General features: G+C 44.6%; 1 long non-coding RNA gene across 1 annotated transcript; it reads right to left on the reverse strand.

The window, feature by feature from the left end:
* Positions 1-251: 251 nt before the first annotated feature.
* LOC134734797 (uncharacterized) lies at positions 252-6,243 on the reverse strand. Its single transcript, XR_010117781.1, has 2 exons — positions 6,121-6,243; positions 252-397 (listed from the first exon to the last, which is right to left on the reverse strand). It is a non-coding gene; the product is annotated as an uncharacterized lncRNA (long non-coding RNA).
* Between the last annotated feature and the right edge of the window lie 6,707 nt (positions 6,244-12,950).

Genomic DNA, 12,950 nt, shown 5'->3' on the forward strand with positions numbered 1-12,950 from the left:
AATTCAGCACACTCACGAGTCCCACCATCCTGCCCTGTTTCTTGACTTAGAGTCCTAGTCTCCGGTTAGAAACCATGTCTAGCAGTTGGGATCTGAGTCACTCAGGAACCTGTGCTTTATCCAGCAGATCTGAACCCAGGTCCCTGTAGGTAAGCATGGCTGTGAGAGTGCTCCCCTCCTGCATCCCAGGGGTCTATAGGTATTCATAATAGTGCTTTTGGCTGCAAATAATGCAAAGCATACTATAAAGATCTAAACAAATCAAGATTTATTTTTCTAACTTAACAGGAAGTCGAGGTGGGCGATTACTGCTGTTGCTGATCCAGTGGCTCTGTGCAGTCAGGACTGAAATCTCTGGGGTTCTTTTGATCATTTCCTCATGATTTTCAGATGGCTGCTGAAGCAGTAAACAAATTTTTAATCACAGCAGGAAAAACAGGGAAAATGTACCCATGAAAAGGAAGCCTAGCATGAATAACTCCAGTTTGCTCCTATTTCCCCACCCCCAGGCAGAGTGATATCTTTTGGGCTAACTGCTTTGCTTATCTCTGCACATAGGCCAAGCTACCTGTGGGAAGAATTTAGCTTATAGTTTACCTTTAAAGCAAGGATAATAGTCCCTTCCCCAACTAACCTTCGAGGAGATAAGAGGGTGTATGCACAAGTAACAATGTTATGTTAAAGACTGAGACAGGGTCTTTCTCACTCTGTCTCCCAGGCTGGAGTGCAGTGGCAAACTCACGGCTCACTACAGCCTTGACCTCCTGGGCTCAAGTTATCCTCCTACCTCAGCCTCCCAAGTAGCTGGAACTACAGGCATGCATCACCTTGCCTGACAAATTTTTTGTTCTTATTTTTATTTTTGTAGATACTGGGTCTCACTTTGTTACCCTGGCTGGTCTTGAATCCCTGGGCTTAAAAGATCCTCCTGCCTCAACCTCCCTCAAGTGCTGGGATTACAGGCATGAGCCACCAACCCTGTCCATGTTAAAGATTTAGAGGAGCACTGTGACTGGACCAAGAACAAAGAAGTTTCACAACCTCCTTGGACCCTCACTGCCACCCAGATGTCTGTGATCATCAGTCATGTCTTGACCTCAATTCCCTTCCTCTTCTCCCTTCCCCTAACATAAAAAGAGCCTAAAATTTGTATTAACTTAAGACGGTTCTTTAGGACACTAGTCCACCATCTTCTCAGTTTGTTGGCTTTCCCAATAAAAGTTGCTTTCCTTGCCCCAATACCTTGTCTCTCTACTTATTGTCTGTTGTGTGGTGAGTAGTATGAGCTTTGGACTCAATTATGAAAGAATCAGGGTGATGCTTGAATAAGAAAAGCAAAGGATTTCCCAGGAACCTCACAGCAGAGCTCCATCTATGTCTCATTAGTTAAAACTGTGTTTCCTGGCCACCCTTGTGGGAAAGGTAGCAAGTAGGAAGTGAATTGGAAATGGGGTTTGGGTAAGCCAAGCCACATTATTTGTCATATTATCCTATGTCCACTTTTATTCCTACTAGGCCTAGCTGAGGCTTGTGGTACCTGAAGAATAGGTTAACAAAAACTTAAGGAGGCTGCCCCTTAAGGAGGAGGCTCAGGTAATCCAAAGACCTTTAAAAGAAAACTATTTTCTATACTCAACACTTTAAACACAAGACACACAAGTTTTCCACACCAAGAAGTTCACTAATTCTCTGTGAACACCAACTAGCTGACTTACAATTTAAGTCAATTCTGACACTGACTACCCAAAGTTAGCACAGACCCCACAGGCTAAGGGCTCAGTCCCACAACATTGTCCCCACTTCACACAACAGTCACAAGTCTCAGGCCTCTAGTGCTTCTGACCAACTAAGCTACAAATCATGCGTTCCCATGACTTCTGCTCAGGTTTGATAATTTGCTATCAGGGCTCACAGAACTCAGGGAAACACTTTTCCTTACTGTTACTGGTTAATTATACAGGATACAGATGAACAGTCAGATGGAGAGGCATATAGGGCAAGGTTCAAGAAGGTTCCAAGCACAGGACTTCTGTACTCGTGGAGTTGGGTTGCACCACCCTCCAAGCATTCACCAACTCTGGAGCTCTTTGAACCCCTTCCTTTAGTTTTTGGAGTTTTTTTTTTTTTTTTTTTTTTTTTACCAAGGTTCCGTTACATAGGCATGGTTGATTAAATCATTGGTCACTGGGGTTAAGTCCATCTTCAGCCCCTTGCCCCTCTCCAGAGATGTGGGGTGGAGGCAGGAATGGTGTCCAGGGCTGAAAGTTACAACCCTCTAATCACAGGGTTGGTTTTTCTGCAACCAACCCCCATCCTCAAAGAGTCACCCCACTTGAACAAACTGAGGTATGGTTGAAAGGGGCTTATTATAAATAACAAAGACACTCCTCTCACCCCTATCCCTGAGAAAGTTCCAAGGGTTTTAGGAGCTCTTGTGCCTTGGACACGGATGAAGACCAAATATATATTTCTTATTATATCACAATATCACAGCATTCAAGACACAAAGATATGAAGCCACAAATAGTAGGAAAGCAGGTGGGTGGATAAAAATGTTAAATCTGGTCCTGCCTCAAACTGAACTGTGTCAGTGCTCAGTGGTGAGCCAGCCTTGTCCTCATCCCCAGATGAGGTGCCCAGCAAATATGTCCATGAGCAGGAGTTACAGAAGGAAGCAGGTCTGTAACGACCCACCTCCTTAGGGTTCCTTCAGCACTTTCAGAGATTAGGAAAAAGTGACTTCTGAGGGTTCTCAGCCCATTGTCCTTCAAGCATCCATTCCAGACACCCAGGAACAGTTAGTTCCTCTATATTCCACAGAGATGGAGGCAGCACACACCAGAGGCAGGCTGTGCGTGAGGCGAGCTTTAAGGCACATGGAGTGTTGTAATCCCCAGTCCTGCCCTCAGGGAGCCTACAGTCTAGACCAGCACTGGTCTAGACTTTACCCACCAGTAAGACAAAGCATGGATCTAGAAAAGCCAGAAGAGCCCATCCAAGAAGCAACTTCATTTTTAACATACAAGTAAATTTTTGTTATTTGTCATTTTATGGTTTTAGCATTGCTTAACTTGAATTGCATATGGTAGGGGTGGGAGACTCCTCCCACTAAACCTCACACCTTCAGTAGAGTGCTCCCCAAGAGCAGGCACTGTATTTATTCTCTTTTTTTCACCAGCACCTAGTGTTTGAGTGTTAGGACTCAAATGCCTTCATACAACCCTGCTATATCATGTGTGTCCTTGGGGCACAGAAATTCTTTATAGCATCTTTCTCAACCAGGTTGCAAGGTATCAAGTTTGTGAGTTGTGTCACAAATGAGTAGTTAGTAAAAACAGTTTAAATATCCAGATTAGTAACAATTTTTTTAAATTATGAAATATTACAAGCAGGGTGGCTCACACCTGTAGTAATAACACTTTGGGAGGCCAAGGTGGGAGGATTTCTTGAGCCCAGGAGTTTGAGACCAGCCTAGCCAACCTGGCAAGACCTGGTCTCTACAAAAAACTTAAAAAATTAGCTGGGTGCATAATCAAATGCAGACTTTTCTTTCAATAATAGTAAGTGGATGCTACAGGAATGTAATACGTTTTTTAAATGGGTGTTTTGAATTACTTCTAAGAGGAAATATTTTAATGAAACCAATAAGCTATTGACAAAAAAAAAATTAGCTGGGCACAGTGGAATGTGACTGTAGTCCCAACTACTCAAGTGGCTACAGCAGCAGGATCCCTTGAGCCCAGGGGGTTGAAGCTGCAGTGACCCATGATTGCACCATTGTACTACAGCCTGGGCAACAGAGCAAGACCCTGTCTCAACAAAACAAAACAAAACAAAGATATATTTCAGACCTACACATATTTGCTTTAAAGGAACTTAGAGCCCACTCAGCCTAGTGTGCATAATAAGGTTACTTTTATCACTACTGCTCTGCTACACTTCCTTAGTGGGTCAGAGAGAGGAGAGCAGCTCCAGGTGTGCAGAAACAGATGTCTCTGCTCCCAATCCAGATTCAGAAGACATATATGGGTCTCTAAGGTGGTCATGCCTTCTTTTTTTATTGATACATAGTAGATGTACATATTTTGGGGGTACATGTGATAATTTTATACATTCATATAATCAAATCAAGGTGATGGGAATATCTACTACCTGGTCATCCCTTTCTTGACTTAACACTGGGTTTGAATCCAAACTCATCATTAATAATGGCCTTAATGATGGGTTTGAATGCAAGGCTTGTAAACTGTCCTGCTCCTTGACACCCTGGGAGTTATAAGTCTAGGCAGAGCTAAATGAATACTAATCATCTGCGCCAGGAGTTATTTGTGTTTGGCTATGTTTTTAAATGACCTCTTTTCTCTAAAACAGGCCCTACCTGAGAGATCTTGGGCCAGTGCTCAGAGGCCCTTTCCTTGATCTCTAGGAGGCAGGGGTGGGTGGAGGCATGAGAGTGGAGAAGGTGTGGTAAAAAGTGCGTGAGTCTGGGACCCTGTGGGAGTGGACAGATCTGAGCTGGAATTCTTCCTCTGCAATTTCTAAAGGACCAGAAGAAAGGAAGACAAAGCCAGTCCCTGCTGAAGGGCAGCTGGGCAATCATGCACCCCTGACTCTGCTTGTCTCCACCCTCACCCTCATCCCCAGTGGCAGATAAATGAGGCTGGAGTGGACAGTTCACTCAAGGGTAACCAAATCACAGTTTGATTGATTGGTGCCCCTAACATGGACAGAGAGGTTAGTTCTTAGCCAGGTCTGTCGGATTCTCCCTCTTCAAACTGGAACTCAGAAATCCTACCCCCACCAGCCAAAAATTAAAAAATGCTAGTGTGCAGGAGAAGCTGCAGCCAAAAGGATCCCTGAGGGAGTGTGAGGGGGCTGGGCCCAGGCCCTCTCCCCAGAGTGGATGGAGGGCTGGGAGGGAGCAAGCTGTGGGCCTTGCCCTGCCTTGGCTCCACCAGGAATGGCTGACTGGGGTGGGCTGCTTCACAGCTCACCTTCCAGGAAGCCATGCAGGGCCAATGAGGGGTCTCAGGGTGCTGAGGAAGAAGATCCTCCTAGCAGGAAGATTTTCATCATGCTTCTACTCTTCCAGTAACTAGCTGTTATCTGTGGGTAAATGTACATTAACCTGCCCAGGTTTCATCTGTGAAATGGACTAACTGAACTTGATGATCTTAACTGATACTTTCAGTGAGTGAAAGGTGATTTGAGAAAAGCAACCAGGAAAAGAGAGCACATGTATGTATGTGTGTTGGGGGCAAGTAGTTCCTTTTGGTAGGGTGGTAAGAGAACCCTCTTGAGGATGTCACATTGGAGCTGCAGGGAGGGAGGAGCCAGCAGCATCCTCAGAGGACAGAGAGTGGTGTCGATCCAGTGTCCAGCAGTCTGGCATCGAGGAATATACTTTTTAGTGTGTGAAACTGAGAGTGATACAGACAGGAGGCAGAGAAATACTGGGTAGAAGAGGGTGGTCCCGGCAAGGGACACACACCCTTAAGCCTGAACCTGCAGCCCAAAGTGAGAGCATGCATTCCTGTTTTCTCACCCAAATGTTGCCTTTTCCAAAACCACCCTTGCTCTCCCCTCCCCACATTCTGCACCCATAATAACCCCAGGCCCCAGAAGCAGAGCCACAGAGAAGGAGAAAAAAGAAGAAGCAGCCAGGTGTTGGAGAGAAACAGCTTGACTTCAGAGGGAGGGCTTGATGGCAGCACTTCAGAGAAGAGTTCGGCTGAGGACGGCCAAACTCCAGGGGAAGACCACCTTCCCACTCCATCCCCTATACAGCTCCCCATACTGCTGAGAGCCACTTCCACTGCTCAGTAAATTCCTCCACATTTACCACCCTTCAATTCGTTCACATAACCTGATTCTTCCTGGATGCTGGACAAGAACTCAGGTACCAAGAGGGTAGGTTCAAAAGGCTGTTACCCTGACCCTCCACTGAGCTGTTAAACACTTAAGGTGTCCATGGATGGCAAAGCTAAAAGATCACACTGTAACACATGCCCTCTGGGGCTCCAGGGGTCACAGGGGCACCAGATGCTGCCATGGGGCCACATAGAGTTCTACTCCTGCCAGCACCCAGAAGCACTCGTCTTGGCCCCTGCACCCACTCACCTGTGTGCTCCCCCATCCCACAAGGGGTTGAGAGCTGCAGGCTGAGTAAACAGGTGAACATCTTTGCAAGTTCTGCAAAGGGGTCAAGGGAACTATCCCATTTGAAGAAGACATACATCCTCATTCACAAAATTGTGTTGACTACCTGCAATGCGCCAACTACAACAGTAGGTGCTGGGGAAGAAAGTGAAACAAAAGAAAAGAATAAATATGGTGTCTGCCCTTCGGGAGCACTTCACTGAAAGTGTGAAGTTTGGTGGGGAATACGGCTGCGGGGCTGAGGTTTACCAGTTCTGGTCCCTCCCAGACTAAAATTGATGCCTTCTCATCTCTCATGAAACTATCAGCAACTCTCATTTCCCAAAGAGGATATAACACAAAGAGGAGACTACTGGCAATATAGGTAGGGACACACTGAAATGTAATTAAATCATTCAGGTGGCTGTGAGAACAGGACACACAGAATTCCCAAAAGGAGAAACCTAGTTTGGAAGCAACTATTTATTTAACACATTTTATGGAACAGCTACTGTAGACCTGGTGCTGTTCTGGGTACTGAGAGTAGAGTAGGGAGCAAAAGAGACACAGGGCTTGCTATTGTGAAGCTTATATTCCAATGTCAGGAGACAACACATTGCCAAGAAATGGTGGGTATGCACACACTAGATGGGGACACTAACTATGGAGGAAGATGAAGCAAGGTAAAGGAGAGAGACGGAGGATGGGGGGATCTCACATAGGATGGTCCCAGGAGGTCTCTCTAAGAAGGTGAAGTGTGAGCAGAGACTTGAAGGATGCAAGGGATCACCCCCCACGGCTCTATCTGATGGAAGAGTTTCTAGGTAGAAGGAGCAGCCAGTGCAAAGGCCCTGAGGCAGGAGCTGCCAATCCACCAGCATGGTTAATCCAACACTTCTGCATTCGGCCTGCTCCCTCATCTTGAACAATAGAAACTTCCCTTAAGGGTTATTATGCACATAAAATTATTGTAAAACAAATATTTCCCCATTGAATTAAATTGAAATTTCAGAGATGCTCAGCCTTCTTTTCATTTAGTTTTCAAGTGTCAATGACTTCCAAGTAAAGGGCAAGGTCACTTCTCCCACCTCCTCTGTGTCCTCAGGATCTCTGATAGGCGGCTACTTATGTATGAAGTATCTGGGTATCCTTAGGGAAGCCCACTACTTTTCAAAGAAGTCAGAGAATGAACTGTTTTGTTTAAGAAAAAAAATTATCTATTCATAAGGTGAATCATCACCCCTGATTCATCCCCAGTGAGGGCTGGGAGCTTAGGAATGGCTTTTGAAAGTAGAACCTGGAGGGTCCAGCTGTGTTTGATGGGGTGAGAAATTCATAAAGGTCTCTGTTCTCCCAGTACTTAGGCAGGTAGGTGAGAGACCTGCCCAGGTCCAGTGGGCTTGAGCTCATTTAACCAGATATTGGTGTGGGAATAGTAACTTGAGGCCGCTGCCATTCCTTCTGAGCCATTGTGTTTAGGGAAAATTCTTAGAGATACTTTGTAGTGCATTGTGGTAAAGAATTTGGATTCAGGGATCAAACTCACTTGGTTTCTTTTTTTAAAAAAAAGATAACAGCATGTACTTCACAGGGCTTTTTAAATTGTAGCATAACATACAGAAAATTGCACGTAATCCAATTGCACATTGTGCAACTCAATGAGGCCTCACACACTGAACACAAGCACTTTATTGGTGGAGTCTTTGCTGTTTTTGAGAGCTAAATGAAATAATGCATGTAAAGTATTCAGCACAGTGCTTGCCATATAGGAAAGCTCAATAAACAATTACTATGCAAATGCAAAGCCTTGTTGTCTGTGCAGAAGTTTAGGGTATGAGACCCTAGAGGTTCCTATGGGGCCTGTCTGTCCTTTACTGCCCACTTGCTCTCAACCCTCTGGGTTTCAGAATGAATGAAAAGGAGGAAAAGAAGGGACTGAGTAATATTTACTTGCATGAATGAGACCAAATGCTTTTTAAAGACTTCTGCAAAGTAGCTATCTGTTCTTGAAGCTGCAAAGCCCTGCCTGTAATGAGTCACATCCAAGGACTTGTGGGCAGAACAGTCCATTCTTACCGATGCAATAGATTTAAAATGCGGTCATGAGTAGGACTTGGTGGTTGGCTAGGTGAGGTAACACATACTGAGCCTCCTCTCTCCAGGTGAATCAGGCAATGCAGATACCAAGCAGCCTCATGAGCATTCCAGGTGCCCAAGACCTGGGGGCCCAGAATGGTCAGCACCGCATATGGGGGCTTGTGGAGAACCTCCCTTGTCCTCTCAGGAGGGGAAAGTGGGTAAGGCTGCTTTGGTTGCCTCACACCAAGTGGCTAAAGTGAAGGGACTGAAGCAGAACTGTCACACTCCTCTAGTCTATAAACAAACCCAGCCTGTAAATATTTATGTGCCTCAGTGCTGTGACACTGTCATAATCTCTCATTTTCCCCCCTCTCAAGGGCAGCTCCTGCAGAGGCTGGCTGCTGCATGGTCAGAAGAGAGGGAGGAGTGTTAGGGGAGGTGGGGAGGGCCAGATATATTTCTCTCTCTTGCCTAAAGAGAACAAGACTTCGATTCAAACATTTACCTCTCTTCTGCTAAGCACAGGCATACAGAGATTTAAAGGCAAATCAGTTGCAGGTGGAGCCCCACAAGGGCTCCAGTGTGGTAAGGACACGTGCACATACATAAATCACTGAACCAGGCAGACTAGTGATAGCTTTAGTATGGCACGCATCAAAGTGCTGTGGATGTATGTGGCAGAGATTGATTTCCATAGTGGTGGTGGTGGTGGTGGTGCACGGGTGGGGATAGGGAGCATGTGCTATTGATATGGACAGGAGCAGGGAAATACTGGGTAGAAGAGGGCAGTTCCCTGGCAAAGGCCTAACCCTCAAGCCTGAAAACCCCCAGCCCTAAATGGGAATAGGCATTCCTGTTTTCACACCCAAAAGCTGTCTTTTGGCCCACCACACCCCCCTATCCTGTACCCATATAAACCCCAAACCCCAGGCTCCATGAGCAGATGAACAGAAGAGCAGAAGAGTGGCAGAACAGCATGGCAGAGAAGGAGAGAAGAAAAGGAGAATCTGAACATCGAGAGGAGTTCGGCTGGGGTGGTGGGAGGGGAGATTGGCCGCTGGATGGTCAAACTCCAGGGGAAGATCATCTTCCCACTCAATCTCCTTCCCAGCTCCCCATCCATCCCACTGAGAGCCACCTCCGCCACTCAATAAAACCCCTGCATTCACCATCCTTCAAGTTTGTGTGTGACCTGATTCTTCCTGGATGCCAGATAAGAACCTGGGTACCAAGAGGGCTCTGAGCTGGTTAACACTTAAGCCGTCTATAGATGACAGAGCTAAAAAAGCACAGTGTAACATACACCCACTTGGGCTTCGAGAGTCCCAAGCACCCACCCCTAGATGTTACCATGGGGCCAGAGCCCAAAAGTGCTCGCCCTAGCTCCTGCACTTGCCCATCTGTGTGCTCCTCATCCCGTAAGTGGTTTGAGCATGCTTGGCGGCCGAACAGACGAGCCACACTCCTGTCACACGTCCTGCAGGGTAGGTCAGGGAACTCTCCCATTTCACTATGAAATCTTGAGAGGTTTCCATGGTGAAAGAACATTCTTGGAAGAATGCTTAGGTTGTAGGCAGGCTTACCAAAGGATATTCCAGGATGTTCTAGAAGCTGAAATCTCTTTTTTTTTCCAACAAAAATCTGGGTGCCCACTATCTGCCAGTGCTGAGTACTAGATGCTTAAATGTCAGAGGAAGGGGCAGTAGAATCAGGCTAGAAAGGTAAGGCTTGCCCATTTTATGAGGACTTTAAAAATCAAGCAGAGAAAGCGTCTTTAAACAAAGTGGGAGGGGTGGGGCAAAGATGCACCAGGAAAGGATAACTAAATGGATAACACCATTTCCTCCAAGGGACCTCAGCCTGATCCTTTGAAAAAAATTCCTAAATAAGGGAAGAAAGAAGATACACAGACACAGTGTCATTTCAGGAGGAGCCATTGTATTTCTGTGGAAAGCCAACTTGGCAGAAGGTTAATAACACAAATGAAACTGTGGCTGCGGTAGCTCTCAGAGGAGGCACAGAAAGTTTTTCATCAATCCTTTGGACTATAGGAACTACGGGGGCTTGGTCCTGCCACAGAAAGATAAAGTGCCTCACATCTAAGGTTGGCAGAAGGAGCTGGACAAGGCTCTTCTGGTGAACTAAGCAGTATCTGAATACACACAGAGAGAGAAAGAAAACAACGATGGAGTGCTCAAGTCATCTGTTGACTGATGTCCTTAGGGGGTGGGGATGGGGGCTGGGGGTTGGGGGTGGTCTATTAAAGCACAGATAGGTTTGATTAATCACTGCTGGCTACGCCACCATAGGGCTGTTTGGAGCAGATTTCCCACATTTTTTTTTTTTAACAGGAATAAAACAGTAATACCATAGAACATAACAGAAGGCATACTTGCTGATGCTTTGGGGGAGTGTGGGGGAAATATAATTAACCAGAAATCTTCTCCACAAGGGTAGTAGAGAAACAAACCACCTTTATTGTTATCAGTTTTCTTATAAGTTTATCCTTCACAGGTGTTATGCAAGACACTTTTATTATTGAATAATCATAAACCAGGATGTGATGGGTCTCACAGGCAATTGCCAAGAGATTCCAAAGACAGAGAGGAATCTCATACCCTTATACAGGCAAGCAGATACACCCCAGTGCATACGCGTTCTCAAGATTAACAATCACTAGTCCTCAAGTTAAGAGGACTCGACAACACCTTTTGTCACACAGAGTTTGTCCTAACTTTATTTTGGTAATTGGGGAGACCACCTGCGTTGGCTTTTTTTGGAGAAAAACAAACTTCCCATATCTTTATGACAGGAGGTAGTTTTGCAAATTGGAGCAAGGAGCCCACCAAGTTAGGCTCTTACCTTCCCACAGGAACTCGGAGATAGGGACACTATCTTCTGTGATGTTTGCGTTTCAAAAAGATGACTCCCAGGCCCTGGAGGAAACATTCCTGAGTTGAGAAACTTATTTAGCCATTGAAAAGATTTATACACATTTGAAAAGAATAGAAAAAGAGATTCTGAAAAGAAAGAGGGGAGATATTTTCTCTTATTTTCAACAGGGAGAGTTAAGCCTCTTATTTTTAATTTGTATTTGCCCTTAAAATCACCTCCCTGTGTTACTACAAAAATCACATTACAATCTCCTAATTATTTGTACCTTTTTCTGGGCAACTTGCAGTTGCCTGAAAATTCTGCAAGTCTATAGTAAAATGCAAACAATGCAATTACCAGAATCACAGTATGATGAATTTTAAAATTCAGTATAATATTTGCCTTGGAGGAATAACCTTTAAATATAACAGGCATTCACTTTTGTTTATTCATCTGTACTGGAATTGGAGAGAACTTGCATCCCAATGTGAATCTAGTGACATTAAAGCTGTCTTTTGCAGTTTCTGTTTGTCTATTCATTAGATGCCTTTCTACATCATTCTTCCAATCAAACCAGTTAACTTTTCTTGGTGTCAAATTTAGAGCTTCGGTGTCTGGATGCATATTTATTACTTTCATTATTATTGAACAGTACTAGTGAAAATGACCCCACTTACACTCTGCTAAAAATGAAATTGTTGGACTTGTAAGTCCAGATCATGTTCATTCTGGGAGCATAATTTAAAGCTGACTGGTGATGTGGGGTTATGGGAACATTTACTGGGAGTGCAGAAGAAAAAAGAAGTGCAACAAATAATACTGTTTGTTTTCTAAAAAATATAATTCTCAAAGTAATTGGAATAACCACTGTCATGAACAGAACAGCCAGGCAGCCTATAGGAATAGTAATACATTTTCTAGAATACTTCTTTTCAGTTGAGTAGAAAACTTCAGTTTTAGGTCCTAATTTTTAGAAAGCACAGTCCAGCTGTCCTGTGGTGCTAGCTTCACATAGGAAGCCTGGATTTAGCAGTTTGCCTTTTGCACTGATAGCCTTATGGGTCACCAGCAGCACTTTAAAGGGTCCCTCCCAGCATGGTGACAGCCCACTTTTATGTAGATGAAGTCTCCTAGTCCAGAGGGGTGGCAGATTTCCTCTGGCAGGTCTTTCCAGATCTTTCTGACTTTGTCTCAGGGTTTCTGGGGAGAAGACAGAAGCTTTTTAAAGTACTAAATGCGATTATGAAAGGATTCAGTTAAGTCAGGCATATCATATGGCCTCAGACTCAAATTCATAGGCTCCCCAAATATAAGTCCAAAGAAGAGATTCCATGTTTGTTGCAGGGGTTATTCTACTTTTTAAATTCTAATTTGTAATAAGGCTAATTGATAAGGCTCTAGGTCAATTTAACCTGATTGCTGAATCTTATCCAAGGAGTGTTTGGTTTTGAATTTTGGTTTGCTTTTTTTGCGTTTATTTGCTCTGCTTGTGCAGCAGACTGGAACTTTTAGATACCTGTAAACTTCTGCATAATTTCTGGACAAGAGTAAAAGTAAAATGACTTCCTCTGATTCAATATGTTTTAGTATCCCAAAAGTGAGAATTCTGTGTAATAGGAGAGCCTTTACACTGCCTGAGCATCAGCTTTGGAAAAGGAAAAGACCTCAGGCCATCTAGACCTTACACACGCCGTAAGTAGACAGAAGCACAGTCTGTAGGCATTAACTCTATGAAATCAAATGCCACCAGGTTCCTGGTAAAGCTGGCCAGGGAGAACTTCTTGGGCTTACCTTGGGAGTGGCCTGTATAGAATTCTGCTGACAAATAGCACATCTCTTTTCCATATGTTTTGAATACT

The sequence above is a fragment of the Symphalangus syndactylus genome, chromosome 12 (assembly GCF_028878055.3).
Source record: "Symphalangus syndactylus isolate Jambi chromosome 12, NHGRI_mSymSyn1-v2.1_pri, whole genome shotgun sequence".
NCBI lineage: Eukaryota > Metazoa > Chordata > Mammalia > Primates > Hylobatidae > Symphalangus > Symphalangus syndactylus.